The sequence below is a fragment of the Phyllostomus discolor genome, chromosome 6 (genome assembly GCF_004126475.2).
Source record: "Phyllostomus discolor isolate MPI-MPIP mPhyDis1 chromosome 6, mPhyDis1.pri.v3, whole genome shotgun sequence".
Lineage (NCBI taxonomy): Eukaryota > Metazoa > Chordata > Mammalia > Chiroptera > Phyllostomidae > Phyllostomus > Phyllostomus discolor.
The window spans coordinates 53,556,905-53,579,856 of NC_040908.2; the positions used below are offsets into that span (position 1 = coordinate 53,556,905).

Sequence of the window (22,952 nt, forward strand, 5' to 3'; positions counted from 1 at the left end):
CCTATCTTTATAGAGATAGGAAACTACACAACTACACAAAGTTGCTGATTTTTTAAAACAAGATAATAAAGTGCTTAGCACATTGCCTACTAATTTTAGTGTTGATTCATAGAATCAGGGGTAATATTTAAAATATTTTGCAACTAGCATATCATAATCGCTGATCAGTCAGAGCAGATTCAGACTTGGATGCTAGAGCAAGGAGTTTGGAGCGAGGCATTGGCCCTTATGGTGGTGATACTGAAGAGGTTCAGAGGAGGGGCAGGGGCATCAGGATCCATGTGGTAAGCTGCTGGACAGCCATATTTTACCAAACCATAAAGGAATATTCCAGTGGTATAACAACTGGTGCAGCTGTGGTACACTGTGGTGTAATGTGGATTGCTAACTCATCACAGAAACAAGTAGGAGTGATGGGGACTGTGAGGGTGCTGGCAGGAGTTCTGACAAAACATTCTTTTAGTGAGGAAGAACACAGAGAGTGAACAATGAAAAGACCCACACCATGAGAAGCTAAAACAAAAGTCCATGGTGAGAGTAGAGTAAAAAAGAAGAAAGTCATAAATTGAATGCAAATCATGTTCTTGAAATTTCAAAGCACTATAGTTGTTCAATAGATTTTAATGGAATAAAAATGTGACTCATTATTCTTGGAAATAGGAACTCTCCATAATGTTTTGGTTTTTCTTTGTAAAACAATTAATTTTTAAGAGAAATTTAATTTTGTTTGTCAGTGTTTTCTTCTAGCCAAATGGAAAACTCTTATGGAGAATTAATTATATTTCATTTTTTTTTAAATTTGTGAGAGAAGAGGAAAAAAGCTTCTGAATCTAATGTTTTGCTACACAGAAGAAAATAATACTCATAATCAACTTTCAGTTTCAGTTTTTGTTATGTTGATATTTTAGAACAATAGTTATAATTAAATTTATATTCTCCTTTTGAGAGACTATATTTATTTCAAGCCACATTTATTGAGCATGTATTACCTATTAGACAGCAGCATACCATTTTATAGAGCATGGTATTTGTGAGGGAACCCACACATATAAGATAAGTTTAAGCTATCTTATATGACAGACAAGACCCCTGGCTATCTCTCTGAGTTCATGTCAGTTTCTGTCTGTTCATTATGCTCCAGAAAGGTTACTTTTCCAGTCCCTGTAGGGGGCCAAGTTTACAACCATTTTTCATCTTTCATGTACTCCCTCCTCTCTCTGGAATACCCTTGGCATGTCTGTCTTCTTGACCTTTACCATAAAGACCACCTTCTTGGAGAGGTCTTATATGACAATTAGATAAAGTAGCAACCAAGTCTTACCTGTCACTCTCTAACTCATTATCTTGTTTTGTTATTTTAGAGTCTCTTATCATTATCTAACATAGTTACATATTTGTATACATATGGTAGAGCCTCCAAATATGAACTCCATTAGGCCAAGATTTTGGAGTAATCACCATGATTTTCTTAGTAATATGAATAGTTCTTGGTACATAGAAAAGACCCAAAATAATTATTTAATAAAGTAGTGACACAAAACAAAACTAAATCACTTGATCTCCAAATACATAGGTTTTGAAATTGTTAGAATTGTATACTACATTGGAAAAAGGCTAACTGCCATTCACACACTTGAAGGAACAAGCACAAAGCTACCCTTGGGAATGGGATGTCAGCCTATTGTATTCCATGTGAGTTATTTGGCTACAGTACCACATCTCAGTGGTAGGTGGGGCTTGCATTAAAACAACAAAATTTAAGCCTCGAATATGTTCCTTAAAATTTTCAATATTGTGGAGTCCTGTCCTAAGGCCTTGGACTAAGTTATACTCATCTATTAAATATGATGACACTCTACCCAGTCTCATGCTGTGTGGTTGTGCTAAAAATGTTTTATCTAATTTTTAAATCCAGTGTTAAAAGGGAAAAAAGATTCTCCCCTCCATCTGGCTCCTTGTGGAGAAATAAAATGGCTCCAGGGATGAAAGAATAATAGATCCGATGTGAAAGCACACATCTGAAGCTAGAAGAAAAAGGCAGAAGAAGAAATAACTAGGTACCACTTTTAAGGGAAAACATGTCCATATTCGGGAAAGACAAAAAAGTAAAGGAAGAGAAAGGGTTCAACTACGTACAATTTTCTGTAGTTTGTAAAAATATAAAAAATATACCCACTTGGATACTCAGTTAGTATATGGTTGCTCTCTAACCGCTGACATGACGTAAAAGAGCACGGACACGGGAACGACACGCATCCGCAGAACAGACGATGGCTGGGAGATGAGCACCGCAAGCACAATAAGAAAAATGAAATACACAGAAGTAGCGGAATTATGAACATGATGTTTACACAGAAGGATTAAAAATATTTTATTGATTTCAATACATTACAAGGATGTTGTTTGATCTTACTATTGAATAAAAAAATGAATAATACAAATTTGAAAACAATTCCAAAGATAGTTTAGTTCTATTTAACTCCTAATTATGATTTTTTACAAAATTATTCTAAAATTCTGTAAAGTCAATAAAAAATCTATGGCAATTCTCACTCAAATAATTTGTATATAATTTACTCCTTGGAAAAATATTCAACTCTGAATTTGAAAAAATAATTGAAAATTCTAAAATGGAAGAGAAATCTAAAGAACACATTTAGGTTAATATCAAAAAGTATAAAAATATAAAAGTATAAAAAGTATAGATATGCAATAAAGATAATGATACTTTAAATAACATGCTACTGGTCACTGATTAGACAGGTAGATAAATTAATTGAACAAAACATCAGGAAATAAAACAGAATATTTAACTAGTGCACAAATGAGATGATGTTTTAAGGTAGCACTAAATACACAAGTTACTCTATGAATGGGGTGAAATAACTGACCAACTCCTTGAAAGTAGAAAAGAAGATGCTTACCTCATTTTATGCATCAAAATAAATTTCAAAATGATTAAATAATTAATAGTAAAACATGAAACCAAAAATATATGTAGAATACAAATGTTAAGATAGTATTTAATTTGAAAAGGCCTTTCTATACAGGTTATGAAAGGTAGAAATTATAAATGAAAATATTGATAGGTTAAAATCTTTCATCATCAAAAATACAACTAAAAAAATAAACTGAATTTTAATGAAAAAATTAATCAACTATTTTTATTCTCTTATAAAATGTAAGTTCACTGTAAAATATTAAAACAATTCAGAAATGTACAAAGAATTAATGAAAAAGTGATCTCCATGATCTCCTGCACAGATTTTTTTATAGCTAATGCTTTGATGAATTACTTTATATTGACACACAAAATTGCAAGAATATAGTTTTAGTTTTTTTAATATATGTTCTGATAACCTTCTTTTTTCCAAACAGTATATTGTGGAAATGTTTTTATTGCAGAAATTATAGGTATATGTCATCATGTTAAATATATATTATGCTATGACATACTAAAAATTAATTAACAAGTCCCCTTTATCTCTACAAACATTTATATAATAACGTGTAATTATTTTGTGTGTGCACAATATTTTTCTTCCTTACAGGTGAGTGCCCTGCCAGCAGAATTGGTCTCTGCCATTTTTCCTGCTGAAATCCCACTCACTGCTCAGCTTAGAACCCAAGTAATGCTATGTTCTCTATAAGCAGTTCTTGGGTAAAAGCTGGAGATGGACTAAATGCTTAAGGATACCTGATTTTGAAAAACAAAATGGAGACTATATATAGCCTGCAGGGCCATTTAGATGGATACAGAGCCTAGATTTTTTTACATGAGTGGAAACTGATTTTCATTAAAACATGTGGCCATGAACCCAACATCATTATACTCTTCATGAGACTAAGAGCCACCTAAGTTTTGTCAATTACCATTACTAAGAAGGGAAATTGCATATGGTTTTTCAGTCAGGGTCAGCTATCTAGGTAAGAAAACTTATACATAATAACTCCATGTTTTTGACAAAATAATAGCATTTTTAGAGTTCCCTAGAATGGAACTGGTTAAAAAAGAGAAAGGGGTGAGATTAGAGTCATTGGCTGACCCAAATATCATTTTTTTGCAGAAATTCCAAGTCACCCAAACATTAATGTACAAATATGGTAGAACAGACTTACTAATATTATACTAGAAAAAATGATGGGCAAAGCCTGCATAACAGTGATAAAAAAATAGTTAAATCAAGTCTGTGATTGATTGGCAATGTCTAATCATGGTGAGGAAATGGTGACTAGAAATTTTTAATTTTCAATTTATTTTAAACTGATATTTCATAAAATACAATAAAAATTTCAGCAATATCAAATTGCTGTACATTTTCTGAGCGTGTTCCCTGATTTTCTATATTTGTCTTCAGTAGACCCATTGCAGCAGTTCAGAAATGCATCATCCCATGGACCATACTTTGTGTAGCACAGTTTTGCACAACTTTGGTCAACAGGCTCATTAATTCAAAACTGAAAAGCCTTCATAAAAATTCAAGTCTCAAATATGCCAAATATCCTTTTCAAAGTAAAATGTATTCATGTCATATTGACTACACTGCAGAATATGGGAGTTATTTGTCAGCAACGGTTTTGTGCCACAAATATCAAACTGGAAGCTTTATGGTTATTCTAGGTTTTGTACAGCAACACTAAGTTGATTATTTAGTATACTTTATAATATACTAACTACTTTCTCTTAAACGATTTTATTTATTTATTTAAAAGGTTTTATTTATTTATTTTTAGAGGGGAAGGGAGGGAGAAAGAGAGGGAGAGAAACATCAATGTGTGATCACCTCTTAACATACCCCCCACCGGGGACCTGGCCTTCAACCCAGGTATGTGCCCTGACTGGGAATCGAACCAGTGACCCCTTGCTTCACAGCCTGGCTCGCAATCCACTGAGCAATATCAGCCAGGGCTAACTAATCTTCTGATGCAAAATATCTTGAAATTACAGTACTTTTATCTGACCATTCCCACTCTATAAATAAAATAAATAACAATTTTGTAATTTATGGGAATAAATATTTATAATTTATAAAAGCACATTTTTATAAAAAATAATTTAAGTCCATTCTTGGGAAAATGTTAGATAGAATTCATGTACATCAGAAAACAAAAAACTAATATAGTCCTAGCCAGAAATCCTTTCCAAAGAGCTAATTAACTCCAAGAATTTGAAGCCAATGGAATTGCCCACCCTTACCCTAGAGAGGGCAAATAGGCCTCATTTCCCTGTAATACACTCCCAAGCTCTGTTAATAGTTAAAGTCTGGCAGTAGAAACCCAGAGGTTGAGTTTTTAGTGCTGCTGGATGATCCCAGAGCAGCATCAATTTCTGGCAGTGATAACATGTGCAATAGCTTTCCGGCAGGACACGGCCACGGGGTTCCTGGCAAAGTCACTGTGCAAGGTTTTTGTAAGCAGATCCATATCATTTTTGACAGGACTAACATATGGCTTTGAATTTCTGGCCAAAGTCTCTCTCATGGTTCCTATCAGAAGAGACCCTACTCGCTCTCTGGCAACACTGCCATGTGATGTAAAGGATTTAATTCCTGGAAGTATATTGCCACAATGATTTGCTACAGAACAAATTTCAAAGTTGGTTTTCTGCCAACATAAAATTCTATAGGTCACGTCAAGGCCAACACTGCAGTGAGTTTTCAGCAAGAAAATACCGAGTTGATCTTTTAATAGCTGTTATACTAACACTTTGTGATATTGTTAAGTGTTTCTGTGTGAATGGAGTGCAAATGAAATGTTTTTATGTGAAAGAATGTTGTAATCATGTAATGTGTTTTGTGCACATGCACATGTGAGCATTCTTCTCCACCTCTCACTTGTCCACTTAATACAATGAATAGCAATTATTTCAAAATTTCACTTTTATTGGTAAAAGAGCCAATTCATTAACAGTGAGGATTAAAATAACAACAATATCTAACAGGTCAAAATGCTATTAATCTTTTGGTCTTTTGATTCTAACCACAGACTAGTTCAGATGCTTAACTAACTGCAAATATCTGAAGGAAAGAAGTTCTGGCCTTTAAAAGGATTCAATATATAGGACAAGTGTTATCAATATGTTCTTCAGTGGGTGTGATGCATCATTGTATTTTCCTAAAACAGCACTATGCACAGTGCATATATTTAAAACACTGTTCAAATACTGCTCTCATGACATTGAAATTGACAATGTCACAAAATATTTTCTCAATACTTCCATAATAACTGGGGTCACCTTGTCCAGAATTAACTCAGTAAGTACTGATTCAGATAAGAGATATCTCAAACTAAAGATCCTAGAATCGCTGCATATTGGATTTATATAAAATATGAAACAAACCTCCAAGAGAAAGCAAAACTTCTTCAGCTCAAAATAAAACAAAATTATTTTTAGAAATTGTTATTATTCAACAAAAGCAAACAAGAATTATTCCAGGTTCCTTTTTGTCTGTTTTATGGTGCATCCAGGGTCTTATAATAACAACTAATTTAGTGTAGCTTTTTAAATTTGCTTATTATCATTCTTATAAAGACACTGTCCCCAAACTGAAAGTTATTCACCTTTAAGTAACTCTTGAGATGTATACAGTTCACTTCAATGTGTAAAATGATTTGCAGGAAAAAGGTCTGGGTAAAATGCAAAGCTACAAAATTTACTGGAAAATGAAGAGCATATGTGTAAGACTTGTTTCTTCTTGTTCATTTTGATATGCCTAAGAGTGAAAGTAAAGGTTAGAAACAATCAGTAAGAACAATTTCTGAATGCCCTTTGGCACTAGAGCACTGTACTGATGGATTGCTATCTGTAATTTCCAATCAGATCTTACCTCACTGGAGCCCCTCCTCCAAAGCCTGAAAAGACCCCTGAAGCTGAGTTCTGTACTTTTTTCTTAGCAGCTGTAAAGATATACTGAATTAGTAAAATTCCAGTTGTTCTTCCGTAATCATTCTAACACTAGTGAAATTGTCCTACTATTACTGATGCAAAGTTAGACATGATTGTCACAGATCCTTAATATTTCATTCATTTATTTGTTCAATTTGTAAATAGTAATTGAGTAAGAAGTATGTGCCACATACCTAGATATATGTTTGGGGCTGGAGTATCTTTACATACTTTATAAATCCTGGATCTCATCCTTGAACCATAATAATAATGGAAGGCTTATTAGTTATAATTATTTTTTTACTTGCCAAAAAATACATCAAAGAAAAGAGATGGAAAGATAAGACTTACAGTTCAATGAAACTGAAAGATCTCAATTTTTTTTCAGTGAACCATGATGTAATTTGAAAAACAGCATGTCAACTGCTCTACTGAATATATGTATAACATGATTTATTGCAAATAAGATATAAGATTGTGCACCAGGAAAAAACAATAACTTATAATTTAACTAAGCAACACTTTGTTTTGTAATTTTGTGTTAATGCAGGACCATCTCACACTAACTAAGTGCCAATGTTTCAAGCCAAATAGTTTGAGAATCATTGATCTCAATGGTCCAGCCAACTAATGGCTCAAACTCAAGGGACAGCTAAGATGCAGAGGAGAAATAATTCTGCATTGGCACAGAGAATGACACCAGCTAATAGATGATAGGAAAAAAGTCTTTGTCTTTGGCATTTCTTTAACTATATATATCATAACTTGGGATGGCTAGGTTTCTTGGTTGGTAATTATAGCAGAAGTAAGTCACCGTGATACAGCTTCATCCTTCTGAACACAGCAACAGAGAAGTCAGGCTTTCTGCCAGGTTAGGGCAGCAGGAAGATACTGTTACAGAAAAGCAACTCAGACAGCATTGGAGTTTGCAAAGTGAAGTTTTATTCACACATGTGGACCCAGAGAAGACAGCCTCAAAATTCTGGGCCCCGAGCTTAGGCTGGGGCTGGCTTATACTCTTGTTACAAAGGCAGAAGGAGGAGGGGGAAAGAGTGCAGCTGCTGAAAGCGGGCATACAGAAGCAGAAAGCAGGGGTTAGCGTTCGGCCTTGAGATAACTGCTTATTTGGGAATGGCTGCTGTTCAAGAATGGCTGCTGTCCAGCTTCTATCTAAGAATGGCTACTGCTCAGCTATGTCCTGTCGCAATACCACCAAGGAAACTGGTCAGAGTTAAGTGAAATGACTGCGCCATGAGTGATGGACATGTTTCGAAACAAGAACAATGAAAGAGCTTGGTGGTGTCTAGTAAGAATAAAGCTTTTTTTCTCTTGGGCAAAGACAATAACTACAAAGCACATTAGGTGCTAAAAATGTTTTCTGATATTTTTATGCTGTTTTAAGAATGGGGAAAATGTCTGTGGAAGTTAGGTAAATAACCCAAGAATGCAGAGCCAGCACCCGGCCAGGGCAGGGTTGGCAGGCAGCAGACTGGACTCCACTATGGTCAGCGGCACCACCTCCATCCCATACTGGACTCTCCTGAGCCTGTGGTTCCTTTTTATCATTGAGGGTAACAGACAAAAGCATTATTTTCAGTAATTTAAAGCACAGACTTTGCTAACTACATTTCTCATTTCCATTCTCACAAAGCGTCCATGATATCTTTATAAGGGGTCAGGAATATCAGATTTCAACATGAAACCCTGAATTTTAAACCCATGATGTTTTTTTCCTCCTTTTCACATATTTTTTTTTAAATGGCCATTGGAAAAAAAAGTATTACCAAATTTGTTATTTAGAGCATTTTTCTTCCCTGGGAAAATAATTTTAGATCAGCTGTTCAGCCTTCAATAAAGTCATTACCATTCCATAGAATAGAAAATATGTTTGAGATTTTCACTGCTGTGTTTATAGCTGGATTGTCTCCTAGTTTAAGGTAACAGTTTAAGGTAACACATTATTTGGCTTCCCAAGAAAAGTATAAATAAGTCCTGACTTGTAAATTGGCTAATATTTTTGTGCTACATCATTAGTTATATAAAGCCTTTAGATTTCAATGTATTATTGACAGGAAAATACAAGCCTATGGTTTCTAAGAACACAATAGCATTATTTAAGGACATGTTATAGCTGAACCATAAAACAAAGACTTCTTCTGTTCTTCTCATTTAATAATTATTTCCTGACTACAAACATAATAAATTTTCACTGTGGAAACTGTTGGAAAACATTAAAAAGCCACAAAAAACAAAAATTGTTTGAATCCCTCAACCCAGGGATAACTGCTATAAACATGTCTATTCTTTAAACATATATAAATATGCAAATATATTTATATGCCCCCCAAATTAGGACAGTAGTATTCTACTTATTTATAGCTTAGTTTTTTTCACTTAACAATAAACCAGGAGTACATCTCTTTGTATTAAAATATTTTGTATAAAGTTATATACATGAATATAAAATTATAATGTATCAATAGTTATTTAATCAATACTCTATTAACATTTGTTGTGTTTCAAGTTTTTAAATGAATATAAATAATCTCAGCAGAAATATACTTATTGAAAAAAATCAACTTCTATAATGGTTTCCTAAGAATAAATTAATAGAAATAGTCAGAGAATATGTATTATTAAATTCTTTTTCCTAAAGTGTTATACCAGTTTAATACTTACCAGCAGTAAGATAAAATTGTTTATGTCTCTATCTTTGCTGACAGTGGCTATTATGATGTTTTTAAATACTTACCTATTTAATAGATTAAAGATTTTATCTCATTTTTATTTAACTGGAGGTGTTTGATTATTTCATAAGTGGAAACAATTACAATGTAGTCACTGGTCATTTGTAATAAATTATAGTTTGCTTTGTTACTTTATTTATTTATTCAGTCAGCCTTCATTTATTTATTCCTCCATTTATTAAGTAACCACTATATTGCAGGCAATGTCCCTGTGGTCACTGGGAAGACAGTGGTGAAGGATGCAAACTTCTGCTTTCATGTGGTACCCGTGCTCCTGAAGGGAGACAGACAATAAGGAAAATGTCAAAAATTAAGAAGTTAATTTCAGACCATCTATATCAGCTTCGTAGGTCTCCTATAACAAATCATTACAAACTGGGGGCCTCAAACAACAGAAACTTATTTTGTCACCCGTCTGAAGGCTAAAAGTTTGAAATCAAGGCATTAAGAGGTTCTTGGGGAATAATCTTCCTTGTTTCTTCTAGTTCTGATGAACCCATGCATTTCTTGTCTTGTGGCCATTGGAGTGGTGACTCTAATCTCTGCCTTCAACTTCTCTGTGTGTGTGTCTTCTATGTTTCCATGTCCAAATATTTATTTTCTTTCTTTTGTAAAGACATCAGCCATTGGATTTGGAGCCCATCTACCCAGTATGACCTCATCTAGATACCTGATTCCATCTGCAAAGACCTTATTTCCAAACAAGGTTATATTCACAAGTGCTGGGGCTTAGGAGATGAACATATCTCTTCCTATGCGGGTTTGGAGGGTGCACAGTTCAACCCACCACACTGTGAGAAAGACTTGAAGGAAAACAAAAACAGCTCATGCAGTGTTCCCAGGGGTGGAGCCTCACTGGGTAAGTAGGGCTGGATTGTACAGCACTCTATAGACCTTGGTAAAGATATTATAGTTGATCAGAATATAACATAATCTTTTAAAATAACTATTGTTGGATAGTTACTATGTTCAGGAAATCTTGAAACAAGGTTATACATCTTAACTGAACTTACACAATACAGAAAAAAATAATTTTATTACCCTCTTCTTAAAAAAAATAAATTCTCAGAAAATATAAAACTTTTAAAATATTATAATTATGAGCACTTTCAAATTGTTTTCAGATGTTTTAAAAATATTAAGTGTGTTAATCTATATTTTTATCTGATGTGTACTTTCCTTTTTAATTAGTTTTTGGACATTTTAACCAACAGGAACTAATCTAGTTCTACCTATTGGTGTACTTACCAATTTATATACACACCTACAGCTCTATTATTTAATTTTACATAACTCTGCCTTGCATTGTGTGATTAAAAAAACAAATAAAAAACTTCACTTTCAGGGATTAAAATAAATGATTATCTATATTTTTCTGTCCTATGCTTTCTTTTCTTTCCTAAATTTATGGGTTTTTTTATTTTACATTTACATCTTTCATTCATCTGAAAAATATTTTTGAACTAAAACTCATATTGGTTCTTCTGACCATTAATATCAGAAAAACATGGTGTCATGGTGAAGACCTTTCCTCTAATACAACATTTTCTCTAAGCTCCAGCACACAACTGCCATCCCAAACTTCAACCCATATTGACAAAAATCATTCCTGTACCAGAGCATGGTATGGCCTTGTCTTAGTCAGTTCAGGCTGCTATAACAAAATTGCCATACACTAGGCGGCTTAAACAACTATTTTCCACAGTTCTGGAGGACAGAATTCTAGTCCAAGTATAAGTTTCTGGAACATCTAATACATGTTGAGAATCCTCTTGTGGGTTTGATGGCAGCTACCTTCACTTTGTATCTTCACTTGGCACACAAGTAGAGAGAGAAAGCCCTGGTGTCTCTTCCTCTTCCCATAAGGGCACTAATCCCATCCCGAGGGCTCCACCCTCATGTCCTCATCTCAAACTAATTACTTCTCAAAGGCCCCATCTCTAAATACCATCATATTGAGGAGTATAGTCTTAACATAGAATTTTAAGAGGGATGCAAGCATTCATTCCACAGGAAGTCTCCAGTTCTTGACTTTTTAAATCACAGAGCATTAATGTGGCTTTGAAATAATCCTCTCTACTTGCTCCTACATGCCTCATTTCTTTCACAGAGGAAAATTTGTGAGTCAGCTTTTGGTATTCCTTTGGTTTGTTTTTACTGTGTCTCGAGCCTGTCCAAAATAACAATTTCACATATCTTTCACTTAATGTTCAGTTAAAATTTTACCCTAGATGCCACCAGCTTCAGTATAGTGTCTAATTGTTTTCCACATCAGTCATTTCACTATGTTCCCAAGAATGTCAATCCTCTTAGCTCTTAGTTCTTGGTCAGCTGAGTAGGGCTTCTAACAGAACAAATTTCAGATAATATTAGAAAGAAAAACCAATGAAATTGAGGTAGCCTAACTGGTTTAGTGACCGATTTTGCAGAAAAGCATTTTTAAGTGTCTGGGTGCTATAAATTATTTTAAATAGCTGGTAGTATATAAAGTGTTCACACAAAATGGTGCAACACATGGCACAAGGTCAGTAAGAAAATCAAGAATCACAGATCTTCAAAACAGAAAATGGCACATTCTCCTCAGATAACTGATTGTTAGCCACTTACATGTGACTAAGTAGCTATATCTCAGTTTGGTTAAAAAAAAAGAAGATGTGATTATATAGAGAAGCAAGTAATCTTACCAATTTTCACACATAGAAGCAACTCTATTTAAGCAGCTACATTAGATCCATTTATATAATTGTAAAATATGAATGGTTCATTTTAAGTTAGAGATTCTGAAAACTGTGCTCAGAATCTTATAGGACCTCAATTGTTTATTTTATGCTGTTGTGGTTCCATTTTTTTCCCCAAATAGTAACTCTACACACAAATTCCTTAAAGCATGATAAAGAAGATTAAAATCATCCTATTATATCCACCAATATGATTTGTTCTTCTGTGGGTTATTCCTATAATTTTCTTGATGAAACTATAAGCTGACACCTTTTTTTTTTCTTTTTCTTTCCCCCTCCTTCTTTTATGCCATCTGGGTAGGCAAACCCAATTAGCACATTTTGAAAGCTAGCAACACCTTTTCCAACATTTCAAAGTTTTGGCAAGCTTTAAAAGTTACTGTGTCACATAAAAGCTCATTTGGCACATTACAGGGTTTGCAGTATGAATTTATCATATGGAACAATCATTTTCCAAGTGCATCAAGAACATACAGCACAATTCAATTTGGAAAAGATCAGTTGAAATAAATGTCATAATTGTGGTTCTAGAATCAATCCACTTAATCCCTTTAATGGAGTTCTTCACCTTCTTTACTTAAACAAAGAGAAAGGCTATGGCCCAGAAAAGCCCTGGCCTGGGTCTGAGGCAGTCTTACGTCTGGCACTATATCAACTTACTAAAGGGAATCTTGGAAAGGGTGAAGGTGAAGGCTCCAAGTTTACACTACAGGTTTTATAAAATTTCCCAATCTCTATATCTTTCTCATTATGCTAATGGTTTCCAAGGCTGCTCAATGCTCAGAAATCATTGCTTTCCTCAACAATTGCCTCCATGACACTGGTTGTCAGTTGCCTATCAGTTTCTCATTTTACTCCAATAACATGCATTAAAGAGCTTCTCTGGTATATTACACTTGCCTGTTGCTGTGTATATGCTCTATTGTGTTATTTGCCATCTGTTTGTAACTCCTTTAATGGCACCCTTCTATACTGAAGAGGCTGGACAACAAAATATTACATTTCCCAGACACCCTTGCACCTGGAGTTTCAGACGTAATTTAAGACCCACCATTAAAATACACTTGTGTGAGTGTTGAATTTGTAATTAAGCTGTAATAGCCCTTGAAACATCCATTTCACTGTTGCACATCAAGCAGCCATTACAGGGCTCTGGGGCTGACAGTTCTGACCACAGCTCCCTAGCCCCAGAGAGGGTTCAAGTAACTGAGTAAGCAGCTCCACATATTTCCAGATTGCAGATTGTGGCAGAATTGGCATTTGTTTTGGTTGACCAGTTCTGTGGAATTTCTATGTGGTGTCTTTGTATGAATCTCGGGCTAGACACTGTTCTGCTAGCCCTCCCAGCAATTTGTGTGAACTTCCACTCCCCAAGAATAAACGCCTTTATATTCAAAAGAATTAGTTTTCATCTGTACTGTATTTTGACTACAATGAGATTACTATGTCCTTCATATCAAACTAAACTTATGAGATTACTAAAGCTACCACACAAATTCTTTTATATCCTTCTTGCTCACATACAGATGACAACATGAGGAATTATTTTGAAATTCAAATATCATGGTAGTTCAAGAAGATGGTTTATTGTAAAACTTTTGGCATCAGAGCAGATAATTCTAGAACTATTTTTTTCAGATTTCTATCTGAAAAAAGGAACTATGCTTAACATATGCTTATATGTTCCTTAACATATAAGGAACTATGTTAAGAGCATGCAAGATTTACTTTCATACACACATACCCACATTTTATTTGCCCAATAAATACATGTTTTAATGCTCTATTATAAGCCAGTCCCCTCTCCCAAATCTAAATCCAAAATTTGCTCAAGATAAAACTGACATTGAAAATATTACTTTCACTCTATTTATGGTCATATGCTATTCTATTTTAAATTATTCCTAATATCTAAGCTGATGCTATATCTTATTTATCTATCACAACTATACTTAATCAAAGGAATCATGATACAGTGAGACCAAACTGGTCCTACTCTACCACATTCTAGATCTCTGTGAGTGACATTTTCTCATTGACTTCAGTTTCCTCATCTAAAAATGTGCACAGTAGTGTCTACTCTATAATGCTGGAAGACACTTAAATGAGAACATTCATTCATTAGGGGTGACTAGAGTAGTAGGTGTTCAATGATTGTTGCTTACTGCCTGATGTCATCATTCTCAGTCCAGCAATTGTCATTTCATACCCTTGTAATAATGACATATTCCTGGCCAGGGAAAAAAATATTTAGATTGAGAGATCACCATGTAAGAAGTCATTAGGTGGGAACACCAACATGTCTTTTAGAAATGCATGTAATCATAAGTTTTTCTCCATAAACTTATGCAATGGTGTCATCAAAGCAGTTTTAAAGCTTTACTGATAAGACAACAATTGGCAACCTCTTCCTCTATCAAATGTGGATACTCTTTAATTGTATGCAATTCCTGAATTTTCACATTTTTGTGTTCTTCTAATTATATGATAAGCATGGTCTATGATTTTATGCCAGAGCCTTAGGTCTTATTCTCCATTCCTTGCTGCTTATCACACACAGATACCTTAAAAAGTTCAGATTGATCTAACCTAATGTCTAGAGTTTTAGGCTAAACTACATTCTTGAATCACTGTAATATTTTTACATTCCAAAGTAATCTTGTTGCCCATATATATGTCTCTCTGTCTTATTTATTTTATTTTTGGTTTGCTCTTAAAATATGCCTTTTTTAAACAAATAGATAACTTGTTACTCTGACCCTTTGCTACCAGAGTTGAAATCTGTCCAGTCTTACAAAAAGAGCTGTTTTGAAAATTTCATTCAGTCTCAAAAATTTTGATTTACTCGTACTAAAACACCACCCAAATGTATCACCTTGTCAGAGGTGAGCGAAAGCCATACTGAATGGAATCAGCTCATCATGCTGATGTCAGAGTATCCCAAAGTGATCTTTTAAGTGGTTAGCACATCTCTAGTGTCATAATGAAAATTGTTTAAAAAGTAAATGAGGTGAAAATCCTTGGAAACACAATGTCTCCAATAGAGGAAATTTTGTATTGTTCTCTAAAAATAAACTAGAACCACTGATGTTTCGATATTTTTTAAGCAAATATAATTTTTCATCATGTTTAGTATGTTTAGTTTCATAAATAATATTATTTACTATTATAACTTCCTAAAATATTACAGTGTCATGTTTTCTGCATTGCTTTGAAGAGACACACCTGCAGGCCACCCTGGTGTGTAAAAGTTGCTGGGATGTTTGACTTGAATTAGCCAGCTGTGGGCTGGAATGACGACATACCAGTTCACATTAGTGGCCCAAGTAGTTGAGCGTGTCAAGAGGGTTATCTTATTTTTAAAAAGCCCTTGATGTCTTACACATCGTGCAAACACTTACATAATGTCGACCCTTTTCAAAAGGCTCATTCTACAGGGTAAAAAAGAAAGCCAAAATTTAAGTTCCCAAACTGAATGAAAATGTGTTCATTCCTCCCACTTCAGGGAGGTGTCAAAAAAGACTGTCAGATTCAAAATTATGCCTTGGGAGCAGATGGGTGGTAAGACATTCTGTGACATTTGAGAAGAAAATAATTTTAAAACCCCTAAAAATAATAATAAAGCAACTTCTAAATAAAGTGTATGCTCCAAAACACAAGTAAAATATCTTAAAGTAGTAATGGGTTTTTGAAATGACTAGAAACCCATTTGTTAGCTAGACCTTTCTATATTTACAGTATACACACCATCAGGTTTTACAGCAGGTCATAACAAAAGACAACCCTGTAGAATGTTCCAGAATAGCTACATAAGTTTGCAGCCTATGAATTTATGTAGTATGAATCCACAGTTTGTTTCTGCTTTAAATCAACCACAGGAAATAACAGATGCAGTGAACAAGGTTAAAATTACAATAGAAAGCAGGGTTTAAGGGAGGGGTGGTTAAGTCCCAGCTTTTGTTCCATCCATTCAAAAAAATCAAGTAAAACATCACACGGGAAGGAGAATCACAGCTCAAATTCCCATCATAACCTGAAGGCGACCTGGTTCTCTGAACTGCCGGGCTATTGATAAATGGTAAAGATTTCCATTCCCTGAATCATCGCATCCTTTCTGAATGTTGTGCCTTCCTCACAGTGTTTCTTTGTGTCCACTGGATAGATAAACATTGTGGGTTTAGGTGTGAACAGGTTATCTGGAGAAGCATGAAAAAGAATATTGGTAAGTCATTTGTTCCTTCCATCTTTTGTGTCAGATTCAAAAAACCAAGGAAGAGAGAAAAAGAAAATAAGAATAACCCCCTCAAATAATAAACCAAAACAAGCAGAAAAACCCCAAAAACAAAAGCCAAAAACATTTCGTTTGTTTGGTTTGATTTAGCAATACAGCCACATGGGTCCTGAAGCCACCAATGTTATTGAACACAGTGGGATTCAGCTGCCTGCCACCACACACAAGTACACACAATGATTGGTGGGGGAGGAAAAAGGTTTTTATGAAAAGGTTGCCCAATTTGGGAGAGCTGGAAGCTCCCATGCTCCACACCATTTTCTTTTGCAAAACACAGAAATTCCCTTGTTCCCAGAAAGACTGAAATCCCAATCCATGTCTAGAGACCCCTCTCCATTCTTATCTGTCCTTTTGGAGTCAAAGTCTATTATGTGAAGGGGCCTCTTTCTCTGTAGTGCTCACTTGTGGGGCAAGTGTCTCCCTTGGCCCACTGCAGCTACCTCCCTCTCCTGGGGCAGGAGACACTACCAGATGACTGTATTCAATTGTGCAAGGAGTTCTGTTCACAGGGCCTCAGCCCCCAAGGCTGTTTACGCCCCTGAGGCTGGCCCATGCATCTGTGCCCTAATCTCAGAGCAAGAAAATGGGAGCAGTCCGAGGCCAGTGTCGTGAGGCATGGGGCCATAGCATCCTGTGAGCCCACCACTGGCCTGATGTGCATCCCACACAAAGCTGCTCCTGACTATGCTAGCAAGGGCAAGGCAGAAGCCAGGAGCGGCCTGGCATTCATTGGTCCTGTGAATGCTCCAGTCTTGACTGGCTCAGAGGAGAGAAACACAAAAAAGAGGTGAGATTCTTTGTCGTTTAAATCTTTCCCTCAAACCTTACACAGTGTGGGGAGTGTACAAAATCCCAGCCAACTCAGGTTAACATCCACCATGTGCATCAGGCTGCACCACGTCTCTGTCCCTCCTCCTGCAACCAAGATCTGGAAGCAGGTAGGAGGGTTTCTAGCTGCATGCAGAGCACAGTGTCCCTGCTGGGATGGGGCATCACCATGTTCACCTTCCCAGTGCACATGTGTTGTGACCTTTTCAGCTCACACTTTCTCTGTGCAGACTGTGTCATAGTGATGTTGGTTGTCTACCCTTCCCCAGGGGTATGGAGGCATGTGCCAGTCTGCCACCTTGGGCACTTTCTGACCCCTATCAAGCATCCCTCCCCTCTGCCCAGCAATCTGGCCAGGCATCTCTGTTACAACAGGACTGGTTTAATAAGCAAATGGTCCTCAATTTTTAAGTAGAATGTATGTTTTAATTATAAAAATAATACACGTTTATTGTAGAATAAATAAAAAACAAAGGTAAGCAAAATAAATTTTGAAATTATCCATAATTCCACTTCCTAGAGCTCAGTACTATAAATATTTGATGCTAGTTCTACCTGGGATTTTTTATGCACACATAAATATTTGCAAAAATAACATTTTTTAACTTATTTTTTGCATGCTATTTTCCATTGGTTGACAACCTGAAGTGTTATTAGATTCCTAGTTTTAATGGCTGTTTATTACTTATATACATATATGTTATATAAACAGGTATAAGTATAGATAGTTCCTACATGACATACATATGACACATTTTTACTACATTTCAGACAGTATCAGGTATTTCACTTGAGTTATTTTTAATATTTTGACATAAGCACTGCTATGATTAATTTTATGGTATACACAATTTTTAAAAAATTTCTGAGTTGCTGAAATTGTTTCCTTAGAATTCTTTAAAAATATTTTTAAATTTATTTTTAGAGAGAGAGGAAGGGAGGGAGAGAGGGAGAGAAACATCAGTCTGTGGTTTCCTCTCACACGTGGCCAGCTGGGAACCTGGGCCACAACCCAGGCATGTGCCATGACTGGGAATTGAACCAGTGATCCTTTGGTTGGCAGGCCAGCACTCAACCCACTCAGCCATACAAGCCATGACTCCTTAGAATTCTTAGAATTGCTTTGTGAAAGATAATGTAGATATACCTTTTTAAAGGTTTTGACATATCTTATCAAGTTTTCCTACAGAAAAGCTGCACCAATTTAAACTACCCCTAGAAATTATTAGAATGCTCAATTCTCTGTACCTTGTCAAACCTGAGTTATTTTTCCTAAACTTTCCTATACAGGAAAATGTCACTCATCAGTTTGCCCTTTAATTTACACTATTTGATTACCATTAGTCGTACAATTATTAATAATTTTGTTGACAAGTTCTACTTCTTATTTCATGAATCCTTGTTCATGGCTTTCTTAGTCAAGATTTAGTTGCATATAACAGAAGCCACTACAGCTCACAGAAACCACTTCAAGCAATCAAAATATAATAAATACAGAGCATTATATACTTGTAAAATCATTGGAAGGTGTGGAAACACAGACTGGAGCCTGAACATGTACAGTAAAGATGCTATTGCTGACATGGCAGATTTCTCTTACCAGCCATGGAGCCATGGCTTAGCTGCTCTTGAGAGTTAGCTTACAGGTGCACATTTCTCCCTAGAATTTTCTTTGGCTGAATGGAAACATCTCATCCTGGAAATTCGTCCACTCCCGCCTTAGCAGAGGAGGCTAGTAGCCAATAACAAACTGCCATGAGGTACAAAAACCCAGATTCCTTGCCTCAAGGTAGTGTATTTGATGCCCCAGTTTCCTATAAAGCTAAAACTACCTTTGGGCACAGGCTACTACCTTGCTTAGTCTCTCTCCACTTTATCCTGCTTCCTTAAGTCCCTTTTACCTAAGAGCATTCCATCAATAAATCACTCACAAAAGAATTTCCATCTCAGCTCTGCTTCTAGGTATCCTAACTGAACACAATGACTGTGAGAACAATACTACAGCAGGACTAGCCCTCCATGGAGGCTGGTGGATCAATCTGTAAGCTTGGGAGTCAGGGAGGCTGCTTCCCAGTTTTGCTCAAATTTCAACACATATACACCTGACAGCCACCCTGGACACTGCATCTTAATGTTTACAAAGCTATGGAGTGCCCACGGGGACCATCACTACCACTGCTGCCACAAAACCAGTCACCTCCATTTTTGAACTTTTCTGCAGAAGCAGGAAGAACAGCAAAAACATGTTCTCTACCTCACTATTCTATTTTAATTTTTGTACTATTTTATCTTCTTCATGGAAGTTTGGACCCCAAGCACTAAGAGAGTCTGATGAAGGTGGTCTCCAACTTCCCAGCCCTTATCAACCTTCAGGGCCACCTGCAAGGCTTTGGAAGATTTGAGTGGCCAATGTGCTGTTTTCACCACAGTACCTTTGTTCAATTTCTATAATGAATTCCACCCCTCACCAACTCCTCCCCATAATTCTTAGCTTGCCATTTTCTTCTTAATACTGCATATGATGATTTTTGAAATTCAGTGTGCGTTTTTAAAAATCTGACTTCTTATAGTTTCTCTCTGATACTACACAGAACAGCTTTCCCCAGAAAGATTAGTAACAAAAATATTTTCTATATTCTATTTAGTCTTTTCAGAGTTTTATTACATACATTTGACTATGCTTTAAGATTTGATTGTCATTGCAGTGCAGTAAAGATTCAATTTAATATTTTTTCAATATATGAAGACAAATATATGAGCACAGGTTATTGAATAATTAATTCTCTAAAGCCTAACTTGAATGTAATCCTTTTTGATATTTTAAGACTTGCTGTCAGCTTCATTGCTTGCCCATCTGCCTGGTACTAGTGCTGCCTGGTTTAAATTGCTGTTGCTGTAGATTACATCAGAATAGCTGGTAGGTAATATAAAACAATTTCAGTCATTCCTTTTCAAAGTTTACTACAGTATTGCTGAGGATGAATTCAAGAACTACCTTGTCCAGTCCTGGAACAAATTATTTGAGCATTTTAAGTGCAATTGCATTAAATTTATAAATTAAGTACAAGAACTAACACAAATGATACTGGATCTTATTATTTAAGATGAGTGGATATCTATTCAGGTTTTTTTTATGTTTCATTTTCTTTTGTAATTTAGTGGTTAAATTTTGTATTTTTCTTCAAATACGTAAGCTTTTTTCCTTTTTGTTAGCTTTAAGAGAATAAATCACTTTTTGTTATTATTTATGATAAAATATTTATTTATCCATTTATTTTAGTAAATAGTCACTCTAGGAATAGGAAAAAACTTTCAATTTTTACATATCTGTGTTGTTATTTTGTTTTATGCTCTATCAAGGATCTAGAGATCTATACTTAGGTCTTCTACTTTATTTTTTTTTAACATGGTTCTTGAATACTTTGCTTTTATATTTTAGGGTTTGTTCCTTAATTAAACTTAATGACTTCTGTCACATGCATATTGCCAATCTCATAAGAGTTTTTGTGGGGTTTTTTGTTCCAAATATTTATTTTAAATTTTAATTCTATTTTAATATTGTACTCATGCCTTTCATATTTCTTAACTTTTATTTTTTGAATCATCCTATTGAGGTATGATTCAAAAAGCTGTATATACTCAAAGTATACAACTTGATGAGTTACCATTACTACAATCTATACCCCAAACATATGCATCGTCTCCAAAAATTTTGTATTTGGTACAGTTTTTCATGGTTTGATATTTAACCTTATCCAGTTACATTTAAAATGACAGTATACAGTGTTTTTTTTAACATGATCTGAAGTGTGTAGAAAAAAAGCTGGCACATTCAAGTAACAAGAACAAACACAAAAGGAGGGAGGAACAAGGAAGTAGCAGTGTGGCAGCTATGAGAAACAAAGTCCTCATTTGTACAGCAGGAAGTCCATAGATGGGCTGTAAATAAGGTTAGGACATTAAGGTTTAACAGCACAGAATGACATTATCTAATAGAGTTTTTACTTATAGTTAACAGTAAAAGCAGGTAAAATATTTTAGAGTTATGGATGTGAGTTCCTCCGAAGACAACAAGGACACCATACTGGTGCTTTATGAATTACTTTGATAAAAATGCATGTAAAACAAACACAAATACATTAAAACATTAATACGTGTAATAAAATCATCATGTCATTTAAGATCAAGATGGAGACTTGAAGGCTGAAAGACACAAATTGTTAACAGTGTTTGCCTCTAAGCAAAGGCATTGGGAGAGAGGGTACAAAATTTTGTGCTTTACAACTTCCTCAACTGTTTCTCTTTTTACACTATTCATACACATTTCTTCCATAATAAAGACATTAAACATTTGGCTTTTAAACATTTTTGTACTGGAGCATTTCTCAGCCATAAGAAATACTGCCACATGTGACAACATGGCCACACCTTGAAAACATGCTAAGCAAAATAAATCAGACAGAAAAATTTAAGAACCATATGATTTTACTTATATGTGTGATATAAAACTGAAAGCAACAAATGCAAAAACAATAAAAACAACAACAAAAACACAAACTTACAACAGTATGGTGGGTACCAGAGGAAAGGCAGGTGGGGAGTAGTAAAGGGTAAAGGGCCAAACACAAGGGACAGGCGTTGATTTGTCTTTGGGTGGTGGGCACACAGTGCAATATACAGATGATGTGTGATAGAAATGTACCTGTGAAATCCATACAATCTTATTAACCAATGTCACCCCGATAAATTTAATAAAAAAGAAAATATGATATATTTTTAAATAAAATAAAGGAATTGTATTGAAATAAAGTAAATAAGTCTATGAGAGTTGTGCTTCATTTTATGTTGTGGATATATAACTAAAATTTAATTGAGTTGAATTATTAAATTAAGGAATCTACTTTTTAAAAATCTTGTGATAAAATAAAACAGAAAATACATTTCTTCTTATTTGTGTGATATACTATGACTCAAATTATAAATAAAAACTTGATTAGTTATATACTGTATATATACACATATTTTATATACATATATAATATTTATCCTAGTGTAAAAAGATCTAAATCTTACTTTAATTTTAGTTAGAATGTCATTTCTCTGTCCTTGGGATCTCAGATCTTCTTTTACAGTAATGTTGAGTTTAGAGCTATTATGCTTTTTCAAATACTAGTCAGAAGGTTACATGGTGGAAAACATCCTGATGGTATGCATACTTCAGGATTTTTGTTACCGAGCAAAATAAAAGCTTGGCCTTTAGAATGTCTCTTCAGCACTTCACTGAGAGGAAGGGAAGTGAAATACTCCTGTGTCTGCACTCTTTTCTGGTGCTACAATGGACCTGCATTCTCAACAAGCACCCCTGGGCTTTTCCCCACACACACATTTTTTTGCTATAGGCCTAAGGTTTGTGAGGCTCCAGCTGCCTGAACTTCCTCACACCGAGAGGACAAAAGCCCTCC

General features: G+C 35.1%; 1 long non-coding RNA gene across 1 annotated transcript in view; it reads right to left on the bottom strand.

Annotated features, from left to right (window-relative positions):
* LOC118501143 overlaps positions 1-22,645 on the bottom strand; it is a 48,863-nt gene extending 26,218 nt beyond the window's left edge. Inside the window, exons 1-2 of the long non-coding RNA XR_004903747.1 lie at positions 22,564-22,645; positions 9,824-9,907 (exon numbers count right to left, since the gene is read on the bottom strand). This is a non-coding gene — a long non-coding RNA (uncharacterized LOC118501143). The remainder of the gene's footprint in view (positions 1-9,823; positions 9,908-22,563) is intronic.
* Between the last annotated feature and the right edge of the window lie 307 nt (positions 22,646-22,952).